The sequence below is a fragment of the Pteronotus mesoamericanus genome, unplaced genomic scaffold, assembly GCF_021234165.1.
Source record: "Pteronotus mesoamericanus isolate MK-2021 breed Mesoamerican mustached bat unplaced genomic scaffold, CSHL_Meso_final contig_33, whole genome shotgun sequence".
NCBI lineage: Eukaryota > Metazoa > Chordata > Mammalia > Chiroptera > Mormoopidae > Pteronotus > Pteronotus mesoamericanus.
This window is the reverse complement of record NW_026555135.1, coordinates 9441844-9468348: the sequence shown is the minus strand read 5'-3', so window position 1 is coordinate 9468348 and position 26505 is coordinate 9441844. Positions and strand designations below refer to the sequence as shown.

Sequence of the window (26505 nt, the reverse complement as noted above, 5' to 3'; positions counted from 1 at the left end):
ACATTATTTTCTCTTACTTATTTTATTTTATTTAATAAAATAAAAAGTTATTTTATTTTAAATTTTGTCTAAGGACTACGGTTACTAGAGGAAAGGCCCTTAGCACAGCTGAAGGTTTGATGGGTCTGAAAAGGCAAATTTAGAGGTAGGAGTTAAAGAAAGTTGAGTTTTCCTTTATAATAGAAGTAAATAATTCAGTGTGTGTGTAGGGTGTGTGTGAGACACAGTTCAGGAAGGAAGAGATGGAGCAATGAAGAGAGAGTATGGAAGGAGAAAAGGGAAACTGGAGCGAAGGACACGACAGGATTTTAGTGTGACCCCAACATGTCCCCCTCTCAAATTGTAATAAATTATACTCCGGAGAAAGCCAGAACAGAAAGTTCCAGTCAGAGGGGACAGCAGATGCAAAGGCCCAATGTAAGAAAACGTTGGTGCTTTTGAAGAACTGCTGAAGGCCCATGTGCCCAGAGCTCAGTGAAAGAAGGAGGGAGAGGCCTAGGCAGAGGGCCAGTTACGTAGGTCTTCAATTAGCCTCCACTCTTCCCCACTTGCTTTCTTGGCTCCTTCTAGACTTGTCATCACCTATAATTGCCCCACATCTGACTTAAATTAAAACTTTTAGGTTTCCAATATGAATAAGGCTGTATTCCTCTTCCTTCCTTGGAAGTAAAAGACCAGAAAAAATAAACAAGTTTAAAAAAAAAACAGGAAACAGCAGACTTTAAAATGAGTGTAAAGGCTGCTAAAATCAGCCATGTGAGAGAAGCCACGTGGGAGAAAGTGAGGAGGTGTGGAGAATGGTGAGAAGACCGTACAATGGGAAATATCAGAAAGCACTAGCAAAAATATACTTACTGAAGATGAGTGTATACCACTAAGGTCAAAAACCATAACTTGTTTGTAAAAAATTCTTCAGGAACTGAGGTGTGTACCCTAGACCTACTTTTGTTTAGAGACACGGAGAGCGTGGGATATGCACACATGCACACATATGAGCATATTTATAGGAAGAAGCCTGTCTCTGTGGCAGCAGCTGCAGTGCGAGGATCAGCTATTCTGGAAGACTATGCTAGGCTCACAGCCTCACAAGGAACTTGTGGAAATAGCCGGCCCAGGAAAGTTCAATGCGTGTAATTAATAATGACTAAGATGATATGATGGGCATAGCAAGTCTACAAAGATTATACATGGAAAAAGAAGAAAAACCATACTTACTATAAAAATGCTGCCATAAAAATAGATAAATACTGTAGTCAAACATTGAGCCATGAATTTAAAAACCATTAATGAATAATAACTTCTATGATGGAATACCACAAAGCTGAAATGCAAAAATTTAAGAAAAATGTTGCAAGACAACAGGACATGGCAGAAATCAGGAAAAATGTATAAAATTATATACCAAAATCATAACTGCATGTCAACAGGAAGTTGATCTATATTTAAGCTCATAGTATTTTTGCAACAGGTTGTCTAGTTAAGAGGGAAAATCTAGCAAAAAAAGGCTGAGGAGAAACATTGTAAAATGAGAAGCAGGAGAGATTTGTCTGTTGGAGAGCTTGTAGGGAGCAAGTCTGAAAGTGGTGCTTGGTGAAGAGTGCTATGGTTTGAACGTTTGTGTCCCCTCAAAATTCATATGTTGAAATCCCAAAGCCCACCATGGGGTCCTGAGTGCATAAATAAGATTAGTGTAGTTATAAAAGAGACTGCCACCCCCTCCAGCTCCCTAGCCCCTTCTGCCATGCATGTGAGGACACAAGGAGACGTTCCCCGTCTGCAACCTGGAAGAGGGTTTTTACCAGAAACTGACTGTGCTGATACCCTGATCTTGAACTTCCAGCCTTCAGAAATGTGAGAAGTAAATGTCTGTTCCTTATAAGCCATCTAATCTGTGATATTTTGTCATACCAGCCTGAATAGACTAAGACAAGATGGTGCAATTCTATGGAGAGGTTAAGTAGATGAAAACTGGAAAATTTGGTCGGGAATGGATGGGAGAAGGTAGAAAAAAAAGAAGCTGTGTCCTGGCAGCAAGACCGGTGAGGGGGCGATGAAGAGAACAGAACCAAACATATGTGGTTAGAGCTGCCATTGCCATGGCGTGTGAGCATCAAAGCCCATTTTGTGAGGCACAGTGAGGGGAGAGAGAAAACTGACCTGCTATGGACAACTGTTATTCCTTTTTCTAATTCAGTACTGGGTTCCAGGCAGAACACGTCAGATTCTTCTGTGAAGGTTCTCTGAGTAACAGTGATGTTATTACATGGAACAAGCCACGCTTGTCCTGGGTGTGAGTCTCAGACTCAGCTGGAATTTCTCCTCCCTCAGAGTCTATCCGCTGGACCTTTGGCTGAGGGAACCGGCCCTCTGACTTGCATACTAATTGGATTTGTCTGGACTCAGTGACTTCCATGTGCAATTGAGGGTGTGAGCCGAGAACTGGGAAGAGGAAGAGAGAAGTCAGGCCTTAAGCTCATTTTCCTTCTCACATATCCCTCCCCAACTTGTGAAGTTTTTCCTGCTGACTAGGCCTCAAAGTACAGAAGAGGAAGCTGAGGCTCTGAAGAAGTCTTGGCACAAAGGACTGGGACCTAGACTCCTGAGCTATAGAGGAGTCCAACACAATCTAAAACAAGTGGCCCCTGCCTATTTCTTGACTCCCACCATGAGTCTATTTACAATCTTTTATGTAGCCCCCAGCAGTGATGTATGGAATAATGGCGTGAGTAGAAGTAATGGCCATCTTCTCATCTTCCTTTCTCCTATGGTTTCTTTGTATTTCCTGAGAAAACTGGATCAGAAAAAGGAGCCTGTCCCAGAATAAACTCATGCCTGTAGGGAGTCAAGGGGATAAATGTGGGTCATTACCTGCCACTCTCAGCTCAATCACTGTATCACTGTAGAAGGAGCCGTGTTGGAATGCACAGCGATACTGCCCATTGTCAGAGGGTCGGACATTGAAGATTCTCAGGGTCACAATCCCTTTAGGCATGACATTTCTCACAAGCTCTGTCCTCCCTAAATACTCCCCCGTGGCTTTCTCAGGCTTGTCCCACCCATCCTCGTACAGGCGCACCACCTGGGAGGGTAGGGATCGAGACTAGCTTATTTGCATATTTACAACATTTTGAGAAGGCAAGAGGGAGCAGGGCAGCTCAGCTTCACCACCCAGCACAACCACCAAGGGTTTGTGAAGCCCCTGGACTTGGAATGCTCCTGAAAAGAGAACAGAGATGGAGTCAGGGTGGGCTGGGGGCAGGATTTGGGCAGATGAAGAAGGGTTGATTATATACAGGATTGGCGTTCCATCCTAACAAAGTTATGGGACGAGGTCTGGAAATAGTTGCTGGATCTTTGGGATGGTGGGGGCGGGTCTTTTTTTCTGACCTGAATGTACACACAGAACTGAGAGGAAGTTGGAGATGGTGGAAGTAGAAAGTGTAGGCCCCACTAAGGTGAGGCAAGCAAGGACCTTGGGGGACAAATTTTAAGGAGGCACTCACTTTTGTGATACAGGTGCAGGGTTGGCAAGAGCCAGTGCCTCTTTAAAATTCAGGCCCTGGGCTCCTCACTTAACTCACCCTGTCAGGAGGGACCTGAGAAGCTTGACTGCAGAAGATAAAAAAGATAGACCTGTTGACTTTTCAGGTCAGGTTCTGTCCCTCTCCTTAGGAGGGAGGTGTCGCACAGGAACTCAGGTGGCTCTGGAGTGGACAGTTGGATAACTGTGTTGAAAAAGAAGCTGAAGCAGCTCATTGGTAAAGATGTTTGAGAATCATAAATAGTGTTTGCCATGAAGATGGGATGTGAAATGGGGGCATACAAGCTATTTTTTTTCTGCCTATTGTATTTTACATTATCTTGAGGGTCTGAGAAAGTATGCTTCTTTACTATCATCTAGGTTCTTTCACTTTCTGTCAATCTGTCTTCTACCTCAGGCACATTTGTACTCAGGTGCACACACATGCACACATACATGCACACACCAGCAGGCTGGTCAAGGGGATATGAATAAAAATGCCTAGTACAGTCACAGCCTGGTACTTAGGAAGTGGAATAAAGTTAACTTCTTTGTTTTCCCCAGAATTTTGTAACATTTGTATTTTGTCAGATTTTTTCTTCCTGTAGAGACTTGCTGTCTTCTCAGGTGACTGAAGCACAGTGACCCCAAGGCTTTGTACTGCTGACAGATTGGAAAGAAGGAAAACATTGTAAGGAGGAGAGAGATAAAAAGGGAAATCTGACACTTAAGTCAAAGGGCAGAGAAAGAAAGGAATGCAGGAATCTCACTCCTGGGCATATCTTACCTATGGGATAAAGGTAAGGGGCAGAGTTAAGATTCTTGCTTCCTTTACTACAGGTTGTGGGACCCTTGATTTTCAGGACTACTCAGGGCACTCATGAGTCCAGCCACCTTCTGATGACTCCCTCCCAAATGTACATCTTCTGTACATATTATCTGGTGATGCTGTGGCAGGAGCCTGCTTCTAGAGGGCTCTGTCTTGGATCAACAGAAAAAGCAGGCAGCTCCTATCATTTCCTTCCTCACTCTCTCCCTCAACCTGACCCCTTTTAGACGAGATCGGGCGCGTTCAGGGTGGTATGGCGTAGACAACCTGACCCCTTTTAGAACATGTAAATCAGTAGCAGTGGTGAGGAAGGAGCTGTAACCTCTCAACAACCACTACAACTTGGAATTTGGTGGCCATGGCTGTGAAGTTTGCTACCCAGGGCCTAGAGGTCTTGCTGCTCAGAGAGTGTCTTGGGAGTATTGTCCCGAAGCATGGCAAGGAAGATTTCCAAAGGCCTGGTCTCTTTAGGGGGAAGGGAAATACACTTTATATGCAGTGAATGGATCCAGGTAGAGATATGTGGTATATAATTGTGCAGGGTCTCAAGTGCCATGAAAGCACCTGCAGAGATGGAGCATATATTACTTCTCCATAAATTAGGCAGCACTTCTCAGCCTTTTTAATAAAATGGCATAGAGAGAGGAGAATGTTTTTTGTTGGGCACACTGTAGTAAACTGGAAGGGAGTTAGGCTATATGGGCTTCATGAAAAAAAAATGACATTTTCTTTATATTACATAATTATAAGAAAAGTGAAATAGAAATTATAAAGAAAAATGTTAAATATATTGGATTTTCCAAAAAGTCCATATCGTTTCTTTTCCTGTAAAATAAAATACACATTTTTCATTTTCACCAATAACTTTATTGATTTGGATATTTTGAGTATGTCAGCTATCTCCCATGTGGAATCTTGTAGATTGTTCTCAGTTAATGTCTCAATTTGATCACTATCAACTTCAACTGGTCTGCCCAACCTGGAATATCATCCAGCATGAAATCTCCAGCATGAAACAGCAAACCACTTTTAACACATTTCATCAGTCATAGCACCTTCTTCAAATACTGCACAAATCTTTTTTTTTTTTTTTGCGTTTCAGTTGCATTTTTACCTTTCTTGAAATAATAAAGCATAATACATGAAAATGTTACATATTTTCTCCCACCTTCAATATTAAAATGGCTACACAAAAATTCACCAAATTTTATAAGTTTTTAAAAAAATGTATGCTGATGTGGCAGCTGTCACAATACAATCTAACAAGATTGTTTCAAATGAAGTGCTACTAGAGCCATCTTACCAAAAAAAGAATGAAAAAACAAAAACCAAACAAACCCAAAAAGCAAATGAACTTTTTGGCCAACCCAATAAATTTAGAAGGAATAAACCTAAAAATCTTCAATTTTTATAATTTTTGAAGTTGCTTCAATAAACATAGCCTTTGATTTCTGATTGTGTACCTGAAATGACTACAGATAATTGATCTCTTCAATTTCTTGATAGTTACCATTGATGAGATATTTTAGTTACATAAGTAGGAGATAGAAATTTTAAAATATTTTTCATTCCCGTTTTAAAAAATTGTATGTAAAGAAACTAGCAGCTCTTCCTTTTCTTTCATTTACAAAATGTAATGTTGAAACTTCTTGTAAAAATGTGAATGGGTTTAATATCTAATTGAATTTATTCATCTAATGTTTAAAAATAAGGAGTTTTACTTTTCAGAATGTACATGCAATATTAAGATAATCACTTTGCAGTTAGTTTGCATAAATCAACTGTAAATTGACAAAAACTATCTGATGTAAGTGAGGAGAGAGTTTGGGTGCTGCTGCTTTGCACTCCACCAGGCATCTCAGCCTGGGCTCTCGGTTCCTCCAATCCACCCCTAGGCAAGGCCACACTCAGGTTCCTTGAGCACTTGCACATTGAACTGTTTCTGCTGCTCTATGGTAACCTTTTTCTGAAGAGCAGTGGCATCCAGTGCAGTCGGCTGAAGACTAAATCCTGGTAGTAGATCAAGCAGAGTGTAGTCGTTGTCAACAAAAAGAGGTTGTTGTCAGAAACTGCTGTTCCCATTTGCTGTTCATTTTTCAAAGCCATCTGAAGGACCAAACTGAGGCGGTGCGGGTCCTGAAGGTGCCTGTTCAGGCGCCAGCTGAGGCGGAGGTCAGACTCTGTCCCTCAGAGTATGATCTCGGTCGTCATGGATGGGGGAAATAAAAATAAGCCATTCCAGACATTTCTCTGTCTGCCAGGAGAAGGGGTGGAGATTCTCTCTAGTGGAGAAGGCCCCGAGCCCTTCCCTTGAGGTGGCTTTCATTGAGAACCAAATGCAAAGGGGTGTACAGCATGGATGCAAAGCTCATCAATCAATGTCAAAAGGCTATGTTTACAGAGAACAGACAGAGATCATAGATAACAATTGAAGGAACACAAGAGATTTTCCTCAGGTCAGAGTCTGATAGACAGGGCTTTGCCCATTCAGCCCTGGAACCTGGGAAACTGATCACATTCTATGCTCAACCCCAAACATCAGTACTCATTAACTTGAGGGCATTCTTAGCAAAGTAAGTTTCATAGGAAATAGTGCATTCCTTTTCCAAGCCTAATTGTCCCTGGGAACAGCCCAATCCAGTTTAGGGCTGTACCTGCCTTTAGTATTGTTTCACTGACTTGGTCAGGGGGCAGGCAGAACAGCCAATAGATAAGGGGACTTCTTTCAGATAGAAAGAGGACTTCTGCCAGGACAAAGCTGAGGGGGAGGGTTTTTTGCCCCTTCTCCATGTCTCCCAAGTCCCTCTCTGATGGCCCCTGTGTGACTGTGCCTGTCTTAGGTTGCCCCTGCCATTGAGGGGTCTTGCCCATCATTGACTAACCAGCCATCCTCTGGGGCCAAGCAGGGTGATGTGAGGGAGGCAGGGGCTGTGCCCCTGCTGAGTCAACAGGTTTTATCTCCTCCCTGGCCTATTTTCCCAAGGCCTCCTTGCTCAGCTCCAGCTTTGGGGCCCTCTCACCTGTTGGTGAGGCTACAGTCCCTGAAACTAGGCGGGAAAGTTCCCAACACCCAACTGGTAGGAAAACAAGTATAAGATGTGCTTAAGGATGGAACATAAAGTGCTACTGGTATCTGTAATAGTACATCGTACCTTCAACTAAATGGGGGCCTGGTTCCAAATCTGTTGAAAGTGTAGGACATGACAGTTTGGGGATAAAATTTTACAGCAACCATCTTACTTAGATGAGAGAAACTTAGCTGGTCCCCTCCTCCCCCCACAGAACAGAGCCAGGTCCCTACAAATGGCAGAGAGGGGACACTGTGGAAATAGCACAGAAAACAAAGAAGCTGTTAAGAGGGCTGGTAGAAAATATGTGGAGGATATTAGCAAAGAGTTAGAGGCTATTAGTGCTGAGCTTTTCAAATAGCTAAGTGTTGACCAAAATCTCTTTATAGGAACTCACTGTGAAATTAAAATATCCAATACAATTTCACCAATAAAGTCTCAAGAGGAGCTGGAAGATGATGTGGTAGGTTGGAGTGCTCTCAGGCAACTCTCAATTAGCAGCACACCTCCTCTAGTTAGGGGACTTAGTTTCTAGGAGCAGTGATTTAGACCACTGTGCCAACTGTCAATCGTACTTTGCAGGATCAGTCTGATGTTCTTGGTAAATCCTTTCAGAGAATTTCCCCTTGTCCACCATGGCTACTTCCTCAGGCTACATTGAATTCATCAGGCAGTAATTTCATTTTAGTCTCTTCTTCTTCAGTGTTTGCAACTCTCTTTTCTGAAAGTAAGAATCATGGCTCTTGATATCTTAATATAGTTATTTTTTTTTATTAACCTCCATGTATAAGGCCAACTTCTCACCTCTGTTTCTATCTCTTCCCCTACATGAATGCCCTCCTCATTCCTCTCCAACACCATGCTGGGCATTCCTTCCACAGGAAGCCTCCTTACCCTGTTTGAGCTCTGGCAGGTCCTATGCCATTCCTCACTGTGCTCTGGCTGTGACACTCGTCAGACAGCTCCTTCCCCCCAGGGACATTCACCTCCCCCATGCCCGGCTGCCTCCATGGGTTGGTTGGTATCCCTTCACTGCTTGGGCTTCAACTCTGACCCCTTGCTGTGGGCCACCTCAGTTCCCCTTCTACTCCTTGTCCCACTGCACTGCCAGCACAGACTTTGCTCTACCTTACCTCAAGACCGTAAGGCTGAGTTGTTCAGGAAGAGAAAGGGACAAAAGAAAAAGCTAAAAAAAAAAGAATGGGAGAGGAGAGAAAACTATCCCTTGTTTTTTAAAATAAAAGAAAGAAAATTGTGAAAGATGGAAAGGGAAATAAGCTTCTCCAACCAATTTAAGAAAGAGGACATATAGGGTTTGAAGGTAGGAACATTCATCTTGTTCACACTACCTAGTACTGTTGAAGAGTCTGTTCACACCCTGAGGTGTATGCACACTGTATTTAGAAGACCACTGATCTGGGCACCACAGATTAAATAGTAGAATGCAAACACCTAGAAAGAGATTTCCCACCTCAGATTCCTGGCAAACAGACCCCCAAACCTTTTAATTACCGTAACTATTGTACCCTAACCTCTGCAGTTCTACCCCCACCTTCCCTCCTTCTGTTCTCTTTCATCCCACTTTCCTGTCAAGAAGCACAGCTCTCCATCCACTCCTCCTCTGTGCAGTAGAACCTTCCACAGAACACTAACTTGGTCTTTTACTCAAATTGCCTTCTCCAGTTTTGGGCCTGACTCCCTTCTTATGCTAGAGCTCCATCCAAGCTTGCCTTCACCTCTGCTGTGGGGTGGGTCTCTAATGATCTGTCATAGCTCTGGTTAGAGATTTTTCTTTCAGGAGCTGAGAGCTGGGAGCTGGAGGTGGTCTGGCTTATAGGAAGCACATCTAGAGGTTCTGAAAGAAGAAGAACTTTGAGATTGGGATATATTCGCTGATAGACTTTGGACTTGGGCTGGGACTAGGTGGACACAAATACTGTTTCCAAAGCAATATTTTTGTGCAAATTTACCATATATACTGTAAGTGTGAAAGTGAAAACCAGATATGTAACTTGGTAAAAGTCAGGTCAATAAAGAGCACATATAACTAGACAGATTAAATGCCTATAAATTAATGATTGATATCATCAACTGAATCTGAGACACTGGAAAATCACAGCACTTTCCTTGAATGAGCTCCATACCCACTCTATTCTTTTTTTTTCTTTTCAAACCTCACTGCCAGTCTTCTCAACTGCCTCATTTTATTGACCAATAGAACCCATTGGACAGAAATTTTCACCTCCTGTATATCAACTCTACATACAGGTACCCCGTCTCCCCCAAACACCCAACTTCATCTGTATGTAATTTCTCCTTTACTGTTGTAGTGGAGAACGTAGCTTCCTATCTCCATGTTCTAGGCCTTGCTGTCATTTTGCTAACTTACACTTTGTGTACTAAATTCTATTCTGCTCGACCTCTCTAGAGATGCTTCTATTTCCTACCTGTTATGCTGCCTGATAAATTAAGTCCCATTTTTCTCACCCATTAAGTGGATTTAATAATAATACCTACAACATCTGGGAAAATGGGTCCTTTTTGGGTCCCACACTTTAGAGTCCTCATATATCATAATTACATACAAAGTGCATTTACTAAAGAAAATGCAGACAGCACTGTCATTCGGTAGTCGGTGCTCAGTATGATGTGTACCCTCACGTATCTCCCCTCACAATTAGCACCATTGAGGCCCCAGGGAAATGTACCTCTGTATTTTTGTCCTATATCCTTAAAACAAAACTCTATCTGAATGCAGTAAAAGTTTGTGGGTTGTATTGTGGAACTTTATTTTATTTTTTTGTTACCAATTTCAAATACAGTTTGATTTAAGACATTGCATTTTCACTTACGATACAGTACTTAGAAAGCGCAAGGTCATTTCCTTTCCTGTGCACATATTCCCTGCTCAAGTGCCGAGAATACCCAGTGGCTCATTATACCAGCTCAGCTGTAAAACTGCCATGGAATTGGCTACAAATGTGGGTCTTTCAGGGATTGTCTGGAACAAAAACTAAATGTATGTCCAGGTTGCCTTGATCAACTTCTTCACTGGCGGGCCCAGCAGAGGCATTGCCAGGTAGAGGGGTGCCCTCTCTCGGGGAGCCCCCAGCCCTTCCTCTAGCTTACCTCCTAAGCTCTAGTACAGCGTGGGAATGATAGGGTTGCAGATATTCTGCAGGTCTTTCTGCTGATGTTTAAATTCTTCCTTCCCTGCAATCTGATTTTCATCAAGCCAGTTGATGATTTCATTACATTTGTCCAGAATCTTCTGTGTATCTTCATCATCCAGCTTAACTTGAAGTTTTCTCATTTTTGGCAGTTGCTTTGCTTCTCATATTCAGGTGTACAGTTTTCAACTTCTTGGACTATGTTCCCTGTCTTCTTTGCTCAGATGGTTCTCTGGATATTGATGGTAATCTTGTTCTCTTTTCCCGTACTCTTATCCACAGCAAAGACATTGAAGATGCCTTTGACATCAATGTCAAAAGTGACTTTAATGTGAGGAATACCACAGAGTGCAAGAGGTATGTCTGTGAACTCAAACTTGCCAAGTAGGTTGTCATCCTAGCTTATGGTGCACTTGTCTTCATGAACCTGAATGAGCACACCTGCCTGGGGGTCAGAGAAGGCAGTGAAGGTCTGCATCTGCTTGGCAGGATTGGCAGTGTTGTGCCTCATGAGGACACTCATGACTCTGCCAGCAGTTTCAAAGCTAAGGAAAAAAGGAATAACACCGAAGAGCAGCAAATCTCCAATGTTTTCTAATTTGTCTCCAGATAGGATGGCTGCCTGCACAGCTGCACAGTAAGCACCAGCCTCAGCAGGTTTAATACTGTCACTTGTCGCCTTTCCATTGAAGAAGACCTGTGGAGGTTTCTGAATTGTGAGAATATGAGTAGAATACCCACCAGACAATATCATGGATCTGGGACTTGTCTAGCTTGGCATCCTGAAGGGCTTTCTGTACAGTGTCCAGTGTGCCACAGGATACTGAACATTCAGTTCTTTAAATCCGATCTGGATAATGGAGGTATAAAAGTTGATTCCTTCATACAACAAATGAATCTCAATACTGACCTGGGTGCTGGAAAAGAGTACACTCAGCATGTTCACTAGCAGTAAAGAGGTGACGGACTGCTCTCTTGTTCTCACTGATGTCCTTCTTATGCTTGCACTTGAACTCTGCAATAAAATGTTTGACATTCTGTTGTCAACTTTTTTTCCATGTAGGTAGCTCTCTCCAGCTATAGATTTAACTTCAAAGGCTCCATTTATAATAGTGAGGTTTGACAAATCAATACTACCACCTCCAAAGTCAAAGCTCAGCTCATGTGTTTCAGCTCTAACCTTGTTGTTTAAGCTATAAGCAATAGCAATGGCAGTTGGATCCTTGATGAGTCTAAGTTCATTGATGCCAGCAACGATTCCAGAGATGCAGAGAGTCATGAAAGTAAGGTGTTACTGTGACAGCAGCCCTGGTCACAGACTTCCCAAGGTAGGCTTCTGTGATTTTCTTCATCTTTGTCAAAACCATGGACAACAGCTTTTCCAGATAGAAGCTTTTTGCCTCTTTCTTGCATTCTGCTTGCACCTGCCTGCATATTCGCCATCATGCAGGGACAATACTTTATTATATCAGACTGGGGGTTCTTGTTTAAGAAGATTATTAATAATTGATTTAATTTCTTTAATAGATATAACCTTATTCAGGTTGTTATTTCTTCCTATATGTCTTTTGGCTGATTGTATCATTTAAGGAATTGATCCATTTTTATCTAGGTTATCAAAGTGTGGGCATAGAGTTGTTCATAGTCTTTCTTCATTTACTTTTTAATACCCATGAAATCTGCAGTGATGTCCCCTGTTTCATTTCTGACATTAGTAATGTATGTCCTCCCTCTTTTTTTCTTAGTTAACCTGGCTAGAGGCTTACCGATTTTATATATCTTTCCAAAGAAACCACTTTAGAGGTTTAATTGTATTTCTCCATTGATTTCCTGTTTCAATTCTGTTGATTACTGCTCTAATATTTTAAAATATTTTTATTGAATTTGTTATGGTTACATTTGTTAATTAAATAGATTTCAAGTGTATAATTCTATAATAGATCTTCTATATATTGTATTGTGTGTTCACCACCCGCAGTATGGTCTCCGTTTATCACCGTTTATCACCATTTTTCCCCCTTTTATCTCTTACCTGAAACCACACCCCTTCCCTCTGGCAATCACCATATGGATGTCTGTGTGTATGAGGTTTTTTTTTTATTATTTTTGCTTAATCCCTTCACCTATTTCACCCAGTCTCCACACCCCAAGCTCAACAGCTGTCAGTCTGTTCTCTGTATCTATGAGTCCATTTCTATTTTTTGTTTATTTTGTTCATTATATTCCACATATAAGTGAAATAATATGATATTTATCTTTCTCTGACTGGCTTATTTAACTTAGTATAATACCATCTAGGTCTATCGACGCAATCATTGAAAGTAATTATTACTTCTTTTTTATGGCTGTGGTATTCCATTGTGTGAATGTACCACAGCTTTTTTATACACTCTTCTACTGTTTAAAGAGTTGGACTGCTTCCAAGTCTTTGCTATTGTAAATAGCACTGCAATGAACATAGAGGTTGCATATATTCTTTCAAATCAGTGTTTTGGGTTTCTTTGGATGTATCTAATTTTTATTACTTTTTTTCTTCTACTTGCTTTGGATTTAGTTTCCTCTTCTTTTTTTAGTTTCCTAAGGTGGAACCTTGGGTGATTCATTTTAGATCTTTCCTGTTTTCTAATCAATGCGTTCAATGCTATACATTTCCTTCTATTCAGTGCTTCTGTTGTGTACTACAAATTTTGATAGACTATGTTTTAATTTTCAGTTCAAAATATTCTTTCAGTTCTCTTGAGCTTTCTTCTTTGGTCCATATCTTATTTAAAAATGCATTGTTTAATCTCCAAGTATTTTGGGATTTCTCAACTATCTCTCTACTATTGATTTTTAGTTTAATTCCATTAAGCCAAAGAACAGACATTATATGAGTTTTATTCTTTTAAATTTGTTAAGGTGTATTTTATGGCCCGTAATATGGTCTATCTTGGTGAATGCTACATGTAATCGAGAAAAATATGCATTTTGCTGTATTGGATGGAGTAGTCTATAGATGTTCATTATAGGCAACTGACTGATGGTGGTGTTGAGTTCAACTATGACTTCCTACTAGATCTGTCTACTACTGATAGAGGGATGTTGAACTTTCAAAGTATAACAATGGCTTTATTCATTTCTCCTTGCAACACTTTCAGTTTTGCGTCATGTATTTTGACTCTCTGTTATTAGATGCATAGATGTTGAGGACAGTTAGGACTTCTTAGAGAATTGACCCCTTTATTATTATGCAATACTGCAATTTACCCCTGATAATCTTCCTGTCTGCTCTGTGTGAAATTAATATAACTACTTCCACTTTCTGTTGGTTAGTGTTACCAGAGTAAGGAGAATTTTTATTCTCTTTCAGGAATTTAGATTTATCTTCAATTTTCTGTAATTTCAAAATGAAAGTCCTAAGTTCAGTATTTTGTTGTTGTTATTTTGACATTTATCTTGCTTGGTTCTTTGATCTTTCTGGATCTGTGATTTGAAGTTGAAATTAATTTGGAACAAATTCTCAGACATTATTGTTTCAAATATTTATTCATTTCTCCCTTTCTTTACCTTCTAGTATTTCCTATTATGCATATGTTTATACCTTTTAGAAATGTCCCACAGGCACTGAAGTTAATGTCTTTCTTTTCCTCAGAAAGATTACTCACTGGTAGGAAAAAAGACCCATAACATTTTAGTCATGAAAACTAACAAAAGAATTAAGGAATGTTCTGAATTCTATAGAAACATGCTTCCTCCTGTACTTTGATTTTGATCACCATTGCTTTCCTGATCATTTTCCTTTAGATAAGCTATAATAAACTAACATTCTCCTTCACTACCAATCTCCCTGTGGTCGAATCTATGTAGGTCCACAAAGTCCTCTTATCTCCCATCTTTAGGGCTAAATATTTTTTGAATAGGTTGTAATTGTTTGTGTTGCGATAACTCAAGAGTAGGAGTGCATTTGAATGGCTGATGCCATGTGTGAAAGTCGGACTGGTCTAATATGTATTTCTGAATGAATATTTACCCTGCTGCCAAACGATCCACACAATCCACACAGACTAGCACGGCCAATTTACACTCTGGCAATTCTTAATGGTTAGATGAATGGAACTTTGCTCCGGTGCAGGTGTAGACCCTAATTAATACCAGGGCTCACAGTGGGCAAAGTCCATCCCAGGCGTGGTTGCAGGCTGCAGTTTTATTATGAACCCAGGATTGTATGGTGTGGAGAACCCATGACTTATTTTGTTTGACTGTCACTCATTAGTGGTAGATGGACAAAGAATAAAACAATACTAATTAGCAGGATACCATAGTTATTAATAAAAATCAGTACATGCAGATTTATATTTTTCAACTTCAGGATATTTTCAATATTTTGAATTTCTTAATGCGGAATCCTAAAAAATTAAATTGATGGCTTAGAATTCAATATAAAAAAGGTTTCAGGAAGGAACATAAAACTTCTTAGGAAGATTTGCCTTTTCTATACAGCTTTGTAACTGAAAATCTCTGTTTGGATTCCAGTGACACTGAACAATGAGGGTGGAAGTGGGTCTTTATTTATTTCACATTGCCTTTCAGATTTCTTTTTAAATTCTGAGATAGTGACTTCATCATTTTTGATGGTAAAATGACTCTTCAGATGAAAACCCGTAAAGGCCTTGACTAGGATTTTGATATCTGTAACATACCTGGGAGCAGATTCTATATAAAGATCTGAAAACAAGAAGAATGGGGGACAAGTTAAGAATTTTTATCTTTCAGCAGCTTAGCAGAGAAAAGGTAAGATGACCATATTGTTATTTTACCTGCCAAAGGACAGTGGTTTTTGATTTTTGCACAAGAGTTATTGTAAATTATAACATTTCAGCATATGTGAGAAGAAGTTCTATCTTACCATGCTAAGAAGTTCTATAACTTAGAAGACAAAGAAGACAAAGTGCTCTTTGGAGCACCTATGCATACTTCTGAAAATCTCAGACCTAAAGGAGAGGCTACTGAGTCAGATGTCAGAGCATGGTACTCAGATCAAATATATCAGAGCTGTAGTATGAGGAGAAACAGCTGGGGCTCCTCCCTGAAAGAGAGCAGAAGAATAGGAAAGAATACTCTTGGTCCTTCAAATGTTCAAAGAATGAAAGAGAAACCTGGTCTTAAAATACTTCAAAAAAATTAGAAAACCCACTTTTTGTGTGGCACATTGCAGAGTCCCCTGATATTTCTTTCTCAAAGTCAGATTACTCCTTTGCATCCTGTAAGAGCCCGAGACTCACTTTGGGACAATGATGGTGAATAAAAAGCACACTCTCACAAGCCTGGGTTCTGAGTCCATCCCTCTCATTGCCTGTCATGAGGAAGTTTCCTGGATGCATTAAACTTTATAAAAACTTTAATTCAATAAAAATGAAGATTTTCCTTTTAGGTCATCATTTCTTCTGGCAGACTGAGTCCAAAGTGCACTTTATTTCCCTTTAATTTAACAGCTCCAGCAGCTTTTCCAGTTAAACCGACTGTTCATTATTGAGCCCCGTTTCTGAAGGGGCTGTGCAGTGCAGCTTAATGAATCCCTGGCACAAAGCTCCCTTTCAGGACTGGGAAAGAATAGGGGCTGTTCAGGCCCTGTCGGGCTGTATGTCAAAGCCAGCCCATAATGCCTGTCAACCAAGGGCAGAAATTCCCACTGATGCAAGAATGTGCAAGAAATCAACTTTCACCACTGACAAGCAGATTAAGACACGATCAGGAAATGAGACTGTGGGTTAAGAACAGTGACACCTGTTTGAACAGAGCGATTTTCCCATCCCTTGATCCCTGTGTGGCTGGCAGAAGCAGCAACGCGGCCAAGACCTCAAGGCCTCCCAGGGTCTCCTGGGAGGGGAAGGAAAGACCAAAGACCATTGTGGTCGGGGGCACCTTTGGCTTAGGTGTGGTGCTGAGCGCTCTCACATTTTCTTTCTACTTCAATCCTCATAACAAGGATATGATCAATAATATGAGGATTATTCACATGTGACAGGAGAGGAAACCGAGGTTCATAGGCTTTCATTTTAGGTTCAAGGTTACACTGTTAATTGGGCATGAAACGGCAATGATGGGACAGAACATATGCCATTCTGGCTCCTGGTGTCTGACTTTACTAGTGCTCTGAAGGGGGGCTAATTGATCGATTTTGTCCTTTGGAAACATCCAAGCTCTAGTCACTAGGAATACTTAAAACACTTTAATTGCATGAAGTATAAATTTTCGTGCCTACTCTGTACTAGGCATAAGTGATCTGTAGGCAGTTGAGACATGGCATGAATGTGTGAGGAGTGTAGCTGTGGGCCTGCCTTTTGTGTGAGACAAGCCTTCTGTGAGTCCCAGCTCTGACAATATGTGAACGTCATATCTTTGAGACCTTGGGAAAGCTTGGGAAAGACTCTCTCACTAAGCCTTGACGGTGCTGCTCTTTTCCTAGCTCTACCCCAGACACACAGTGATCAGGGAAGGTAGGTCTGGTAACTCTGGTATTGCTGACTACTCTAGAGGGAAACATAGTCCAAGGATTTCCTCAGGAAGAAGTACTAGATGCCTCTGTGTTACGTTAAAACTTAAGATCCCTGAGTTCTGAAGGTGGGTGCGTGGATTAGTTTTCTTTCAGTATAATGCAACAGATCAAGCCTGATGAGGTATAATTTTTAAAAAAATGTAAAAGATTGACTCTCAGATGAATGTAAAATAACCCACGAATTACTGAGGAATCACTAAGATGATGATTGGTTCAGGGAGCAATTAATAAGCTGATTACATATATTCAGCACTGAAAGGATAAATTTACTGGATTACATTTAAAAACTAGGGTATAAATATTTGTCATTATCTGTTTCATAAACAGAAATTATTTTCATATTTGCTGGACAAAACTCTACCAGGGCATAAGCATCTTTGCTAAATCTGGCACCTTTAATCAATAGCAGTTGGTGAGAGAAATTAAATACATTTCTCTGGAAAATCTCTGGTATTTGTTCTGTATAATAGTGAAAAAATGTGGGATGCAACTTTCTGCCTTGTTTTCCAGTTTTGGATAATTGTTCTGGTAAGTCCTGTATTTTATAGGCAAGCAAATTTGGATCTACCTAGAGAAAGTAACTGATTTGGCCACATCATAGCGAGTGAGTTGTTGGCAGAGCCAGAACCAAAACCCAGCAATGCTGTCTCCCTAAAAATGCTCCATTTTATTGCTGTGGAACCAAACAGCGGTTGTGTTTTTTCCACTAGAGACCAGAGAAGGAGTCAACTTGCTTTTTCTGATTGTAAAGACTGAAGAAACTGGTATTTCCTAGGGCAGCTTTTATATGAAGATCAGTTAAATGTGAGAACAAGAAAATATGCTAATTACCCATTGTATTAAGATACAAATTAGGAAGTTACCCTTGGGGTTTACTTAAAAAAATTTTTTTGAGTAACAGTTGACATACAATATTATATTTGTTTCAGCTATATAACATAGTGATTAGACATATAACTTACAACATAATCATCCCGATAAATCTAGTTCCCATCTGATAACATGCATAGTTATTAAAATATTAGTGACTATGGTATATTCCTTATGCTATACTTTATATCCCTGTGACTATTTTTAGAACTGTCAATTAATAATTTTTTAAAGATTTTATTTATTTATTCTTAGAGAGAGGGGAAGGGTAGGGGAAGGAGAGGGAGAGAAACATCGATGTGTGAGAGAAACATCGATCAGTTGCCTTTTGCACGCACCCTGATTTGGGACTGGGCCTTCAAGCCACGCATGTGCTCCATCTGACCAGGAATAGAAATGGCGATCTTTTGGTTTTCAAAATGATGCCCAATCAACTGAGCTAGACCAGTTATGGTGGCAATTTATACTTCTTAGTCCATTCCTTTTTTTCATATATCTCTAGCAACCCCTTCTTATCTGGCAACCATCAATTTGTTCTCTTTATCTATGAGTTTGTTTCTGGTTTTTTTTTTTTTTTTTTTGTTCGTTTATTTTGTTAGATTTCAATATAAGTAAAATCATATGGTATTTGTTTTTCTCTCTCTGATTTATTTCACTTAGTATAATGCCCTGTAGGTCCATCCATGTTATCACAAATGGCAAGATTTTATTCTTTCTTTATAACTTTGGTATTCCAATTAATATAAGGAGCACACCATCTTTATCCATTCCTTTACTGATGGACACTTAGGTTGCTTCTATATCTTAGCTATCATAAATATCCTCTTATTTGGAAGGTACTCTCTTCTCTCTGGACCCTGTTTGGGACAAGAGGCCTGGTATCCTCGCTGCATTTAGAATTTCAAAGAAGACCCTCCTAGGCAGAGAGGGTTTTCTTTACCAAGTTCTGTTCCTGCTTAGCAACACAAAACTCTCCTGAGGTATCTATGCAAACATGCTTGGCATCCTTCCTAGAACAGGAAAGAAGGAAGTAGAGTGTGAAGGTGTGAAACAAAGTACAGGGAGAATAAATTAGATTATAACCATAGAAAATTATTTTATGACATCTTAAAGCAGAACTTTGCAGATACAGACACTGACTTACCTAATTAAAATCATGTTGACTCTGAAATTAAAATCAGAGACTCTTAACTTTGAATGAAAATTTAAAGGTTATTTATCCATTTTATAGATGAGAGATAGACTAAGGTTATATTCTATGTTCTTGTAGAGCAGGGAGCAGGACCCTGGTTCCTTGAGCCTCCCAGTCTAGCTTACCTTCCAGTGAGCCAAGAAGAAATGAGCAGAGTCTTGAGCAGTGAAAATAACATGAAGGCACCACTTTGGCCTTGGGTAAAAGCGAAAGGTTGCTCTCAGATCTGGGAGGCCTTGGCAGAGGGGCTGGCAAAAAACTGCTCTATGCAAGGGCATGGCATTACTTTGCCTGTGTAAACAGAGCATGGCATCAGGTTGGGGGCCAGAGTCTTTTCTGGTGCCAGGAAAGTGACAAATACTAAAAACTGCTACCAAGAATAAGGCAGTGTGCCACATGCCATGGAACACAAAGGTAAATCAGCTTCTCGCTTCAGGAATTTCTCATGGCTCTTTCCACTTTCATGAGACCAAGTCTAAGCTCTTTTGTATAGTGTGTCAGGTATCCTTTCCACTCTTATCTTCCTCCATTCTCTGCCTCACACTCTGCATTCCAGCTGCATAGTACTATTTAAATTACCCTGACACTACCCTGTAGCTTTATACCTCCCTGTGCTGGCTCATAAGGATGTTTTAGAACTCCCTCCCCAACATCTGCCTCTTTTTTTAACTTATCAGAAACTCTCCTTATCCTTTATGGCCCAACTCAGTGGCATCTCATTATCCGCTTGTGCCTCTATTAAAACACTGTCCTGAGGGCAGGAAGCATGTCTATGCCATTTCTCCATGCCTAGAGCATGGTATACACCGGATATAGCAAGTGCTCAGTAAATGTTTACTGAGTGAGTGAATAAATGACATGACTATTAGACTCAGATCATTAGGAATATGTCTCTTGTCTTAGGACCAGGACTTAATCATATGTGTATCCTTGGTGCTGAGGATGGTGCCTAACAGGTAGTAGGCCCCAATAGACATGTATTATGTGATGGTGATAGACAAGCACTAGCTGATGGAAAGCAGACGGGGCATAGGATTTAGATTTGAAGCTAAGCACTGTCAGCACCAGCTGTTTGATCTTCATCAAGCTGCCTGGGCTCTGTGAGTTTAGGTGTCTTCAGTAAAATGGGGATGATATTAACTCCCTGAAAGGGTTATTGTGAGGGTTAAATGAATACTATGTGAAAGTGCCCAATACAGCTTCAAATATAAGGTGGGAACTCAATAAATGCTTGTTGAGTGCATGGACAGGTAAATGAAGAAGCTCCATAAAAAAGGTTAAGTATCAGGCAGCATGAGGGATGGAGACATGACAGCCTGGGTCGGTGGCAACAAAGATTTGGGAGGGTTTTGAGAGACACAACTATTTAAAGTGGATTTTGAAAGCAGAACAGGATCCCCAGAAAGTCCAATGGAATTGGAGATACTCTGATTCTACCTTAGAGAGGTTTAACCCATTTCCTGCTGCCCCAGATGCTATGTCCAACAAAGTCATTTTAATAGTAATAAGGAAAGACCTAGTAAAATATAACAGAACTATCCCTAGCCATGGGAGTCTAAATTCAGATTCTCTTTTCATTAAAGTGTTTTTGAAGGGTTGAGGCAGGGAGGAGTGAAAGATAGGTGTGGTATCTTAAGATCTGAAAGCTCCCCCTTAACTCATTTCCTCCTTGATGTGGTCAGGAAGTGCGTTCCGGAAAGAAGAGGCAGGTTTAATGCAATTATGTGCTGGGGGCCCTCCTCAGCTTGGCCATGTGCTAGGCAACTGCAGCTGGCCTCACACAAGAGAAAGCAAACTTCAGCTGCCCCTGGGGCCATTGTTTTAGCACTCTGCAGAGAAGTGTTCCAGTGGCTGTGTGAGCTACTTAGCTGTTTAATTGAATGAATTCAACCTCATATAATAGGATCTAGGACTTTAAGCATTTCTGTCAGCCACACCGGATATTGGGCTGAAGGCTGCTCAAGTTACCCTTCCTTGCTGAGGCCCTGGGTCTCTCTGGAGTTCACACTGTGTTCTGATGGAATTGTTCTACATTGATTCAACTTAAGTCTAGTGTTTCTAAGACGTGAAAGATACCAGGTATTTGAATGAAGTCTGAAGAGAAAAGATTCCACCTAGTGGGTTTTGTGCGATTGTTTCCACTTTTAGGAAAAGGAAGGGGTGTCTTCACTATTTGGAAATCACCTCTCAGCTCCCTCTGGGCCCATCTGCTTAGGCCTCCAGCAGACTGACCGCACGACCGAGCAGGGCCTGACTGAAGTAGAAGAGAAAATAATTGAAAGGGAGGTTCGCCTTCTTCAGCCTTGCTCTCTGCCGATCCATGCTTCCTGTGAATGCCAGAGGGAGATTTCGTTCTTTTTGTGTTTTATGTATAATGTAGAAACACAGAGATGACAGATCTTAAGTGTAGAGTTCCTTGTGTTCTGACAAACAGCATATAGTCATGTAACCAATATGTGCCCCATTCTGACAATCCTTTTCCCTACAGGAAAGTACTATTCTAATTTCAGGCACCATAAACTAGTTTTCCTGTTCTAGGATTTCATATAGACAGAATTATATGGTATGCACTCCATTACATCTGGCTTATTCGGCTCAGCCTAATGTTTTTGAGGTTCATCCATGTTGTTGCATAGTTGTTTGCTCATTTTTAATTACCAAACATATACCATCCCCTAATATCACAGAATATTTCTAAAATAAAGAACTGACCATTCTCTGCTTAGAAGCCTGCGTAGTTCCCCATTGCCTGTGGATAATGCCAAATTTTTGATACGGCATTCAAGTACCTTCTCCTCTGGCTGCGGCCTCATCTCCAGCCTCTCCCATCCATGCTAAGCATTTTCCACGTGACCATCTCGCTGTTCTTGTAATACATTCTGTCTCCTACTTCAGTGCATTCCTACCTGTCTGTGCCCTTGCCTGAAATGTTAGTGGCCCCTTTTCCTCCATGGCACATTCCTCCCCAGCCTTCAAGACTGTGTGAAGCTTTGTCTCACCTCTTAGCTTCTGTGTCCTCTATGTTGCCACAACCCCTACATGTTCCTCAATTATATGTTGGATGTTTAAGTCCTTGAAAATCGGATAATGCACCCATTCCAAACCCTGTTGGAATTTCTAGGATCAGAACAGTGTTGTGCTTTGTGGGGAGAGGATTTTTAGATAGCAAATTGATGGTTTCATTGGTTCACTTAATGAACCTGGTTGTTCAGCGTTATGTAGACCAGCTTTAACAGCCCACATGAATCAGGGTCTGTCTCTTCACTGTCTGAAAATTGCCTGGAAGGAAGCAGGCAATTGGGACCTATGACCTCCTTGCTGTCTCCATCTCTCCAGAGATCTAGTGCTCATCTGTAGATTGCCTAGAAGGTTCTTTCTCAAACTTTGACATCTGAGAACCTCCTAAAAGGAACTCAGCATACGTGCATACCACCTATTTTTTTTTAGGAGATATAATTTACATACCATAAAAATTCACCTTTTAAAGTGTGTGATTCAGTGGTTTTTAATATATTCATAAAGTTGTATTAGCATCACCACCTTCTAATTCCAGAACATTTTTATTACCTCAAAAATAAATTCCACACCCATTATTACAGATCCCAAATTTTAGGCAAATGAAATAAGCTTTAAAAATTAACTATAAATTATAGCATGAAAATACAGCTTTAAATAGTAATAGAAATATTTCAGATAGTCAGACTGATAAAATAATATACAATTTTTTAGATTACTTGCAGATATCCAGATCAGTATCAGATTGCTTCATCTGTAGGTCAAATTCTATTATATAATTGGCAATTTTTCTTACTGTCTATTCATACTACATTAGAAGTTCTCATTTACAATTATAGGTTGTTGGGAATGGCAGCAAATGTTTGGCAGTTCTGTTAGATAGTTCTGGATATTTGAATCAAACAAAATCTCTTGTTCTTTATATGCCCAATAGCCACCCCTCCCTCTTCTTCCTGAAGATTGAATATGTATCTGTTTAGGTTTTGGGCAGAGATTCCTCCATCTCAGTAAGTGCAGATACCTACTTAGCTCCAGGAGGTAAATCATGATTGGTTTAAGGAAATCATAGTGATATACTTCCTCCTGGTTATTAAGTGGGGCTAGCATATGCATATAATCTAGTTTTGGTTATGAGATTTCTTTCTTCTGGGGAGGACCTTTTTCTCTGTATAAAATCAAAGCATCCTGAGGAAAAGGTCCTTTGCCCTTTTGGAATAGGGGTGAGATGTCTGGAACTGAATCAGCCATCTTGCAACCAAGAGGCACCCAGATAAGGATAACTAACATATGAAGGAAATACAAATAGAGTTGGGCTCATTGTGGTAACGATTAGTAGCTGAAACAATGCCAGAAATCACTCATGTTAGGATCTCTCTCTGTATCCCTCTGTCTTTCTATCTATCTATCTATCCATCCATCCATCTGGTTTTCTATGACCAATAGCCCAATTGTAAAGGTTTCTAAGTCATCCTATCAGATGTTAATTTTACAAGTATAACATGCTTGAATATTGTAATTTGTGAGATGGTGATGAATCCATTTCTAAGTCTGCTATTGGCTGCATTTACTTCTAGGAAGTACTTTTCAATGCTTCATTGCAGCATGTTGATATAGTTTTAAAATAATTTTCAATGATGTTACTTTAATTTCTTTTTTGGATACGTGTGAATCATTACCAGAAAGAAAAAAAAAATCAAATTAGGTAATCAAATTGCTTATACCACAGTTCTATTCCTAAAAATTCTGTTACCTTATTCTCAACATAACACAATCTTGATACTTCATCTCTAAAGAGATCAGCCCTCGTTATTCAGGGTACTGAACATGTTGCTAAGATAAGGCAGTTGAGAAGTACCATTGACATGGTTACCATGTCCTTATTAGCATTACAGTGTCATTATTTCTGTTAGAAATAGAGTAATTGTGAAGTGGAAAAGTTCCTATAGAATGACTTTTTAAATTAAATTTTTGTTATTAGCATACATACATAATTTAGAAAGGAAAATAGTGCTGTATTACAATTTTCTTTCTCATTATCTCTATTTCTGACTCTCACTTTTAACATTTAAAAACTATTTCTTCTATCTATTTTTACCCTCATTTTTCAAAGAAAATCTTATGTGGCAGACAAGCAGATGCAATGCTCTGATTCCTCTTCAAAAAAAAACTCTTTACCCAGCAGCTCCGAGTGTGGTGAGCTGGCAGCCTTCAGGCGTCAACTTGTTCAGGTTTCCTTCCTCCTCTAAGCTGAGGCCACACTCTTCTTGAAGCGACGCCATCTGCGACAGGGCAAGGTGGTGGTGCAAAGGCCTAGCACTTCTGTGTACATGTAGGATTCCTTTATTGAGTCACCTTTGCTCGAGATGTCCCTTACAGGCTTGCAGAGACTTTTGTCTGATCTAAAAAACTGAGGCCTTCCCTGCCGTATTTGGCATCCTCTTTCCTTTCAATAGTCTTAAGTTTGCATTGTACTTCGAAGGCTTCCCTTGTCCACTTCTGCTTTCTCTCCCTGTTATCTTTCACAATTGCTACCCCTCAGAAAACTGCTTGCCCTGAACACTCTATTACTTACATAACATATACCTTTTCCACCTGTGGGATGCTGCCTTCTTCCCTTACTGAGTCTTCCCAATGTAGTTATACTGTTCAGTGGTTCACTGAGAAAAGTTCTTGAGAGGCAATTTTTAAGATGTCACATGTCTAAAAATATTAGTATTCTACCCTCAAGTTTGACTGATACTAGATTCGATATAGAATTCTAAGTAGGGAATAATTTTCTTTCAGATTTTAAAGGACATTACTCCATTGTTTTTGAAGGTCCAGTGTTGTTATTGAGAGGTCTGATGTTATTCTGATTTTTTTTATATGACATTTATTTCTCCCTGGAATCTTGTATTTATTCCTTGATATTCAGAGAATTCATAATAATATGCTTTGGTGTGAGTCTTTTTTTTCATTTTTTGCCAAGCATTTATGGGTTCTTTTAATCTAGATGTGCTTCCAGACCCACAGAATAATGGAGAAAATTGGAAAAAAAGGAGGGGAGAATCCAAGTAACAGGGCATGATGTGCCATGGAAGAGAAGCAAAGAGAATTCCCTGGATAATGACCATGAGAAGTATCATAACAATAGCATATTGTAGGCCCAGTGACAGGCGGTCCACATTGGAAGAGGAGAATGGAGAATTAAAATCCATTAAAATATTTGATATTGAGACAAGAATGGTTGGTCTCTGAAGTACTGCAGGTAACTGACATTGCAGCCCTATGTGGTTGAATCCTGGTAGACTCCCTAAGAGAAGATGATTCCTAAACCTTTTGAAGATGGAAACAGAGCTGACAGACAAGCATTTGGAAAAAAAATATTCAGAAATATCTCTTCCACGTCTACTTACCGAGATAGCCTCTGCTGTGTTATGTGGTTGACTCTTTTAGAACACTAGGAGTTGGATATGCTTCACAGCTGGGAAGGAAGTTCTCTTTGCCAGAGTTTGTTTTGACGGTTGCTTGTGATGATCTTAAAGCTATGGGTGGTGGATGCAAGGGTCCCATAGTTTTCTGGGGAGTCACAAATAAACTGCTATGGGCTGCATGCAATTTATTAATGCCATTATCAAGATGACGCTTCCTACTGCTGGCATCTGTCTGGGTTATAGCAATCTCACTTTTGATAAGGGCCAGAAGCTTGTTTAAGCTTTCAGAGAATGGCAGATCACGCCAAATCTTGAGGTCATAATCCTGGGAACCACCAGCTATCTCCTCAGGTCTGAGTGATAAAGGTGGACAACACCAATCTTTCCGAAGGTTCAGCAGGATGTTGACATCACGATGCTGGCGACATGTCAGCTCACACTGGGAATACCTGTTTTTCATTTCCAATGCACTGTGGAAGGATTTTGAATTACTTAGCTCATGAGACTCTTGCATTTTCAAAGGGAATAAATTAGAGCCAAGAACTCCAATATCGTGATGGTTGCTGTGAACTGCACTTGACTGATCAGCTTGCAGGCCAAGTCCTTCACCCAGCCTTTGTGCTGTGCTCCCTTTATCCATATATGAAACAAGGCTCCATGAACACTGAATGGCTTCAGAGCAACCCCTGGAACCAGTGGCCTCTGCCAAGGAAATGCACTTTCTGTTCTGGTGAAAACTATCAATGGCCTTGCTTTCATCTAAAGCTGAAAAATTATCATCACCTGTTGCTGTGAAACAATGAAAGTGAGTTCAAGTGATGGCTGCCAGAGTATTAAAAAATTATCTCTGCCATGGGACTCAGAAGAACAAGAACTGCTGTCAGGGCCACATA

The 26505-nt window shown here is 40.3% G+C and overlaps 1 pseudogene; it reads right to left on the bottom strand.

Annotated features, from left to right (window-relative positions):
- Positions 1–68: 68 nt before the first annotated feature.
- LOC129072700 (heat shock cognate 71 kDa protein-like) lies at positions 69–24478 on the bottom strand (annotated as a pseudogene).
- Between the last annotated feature and the right edge of the window lie 2027 nt (positions 24479–26505).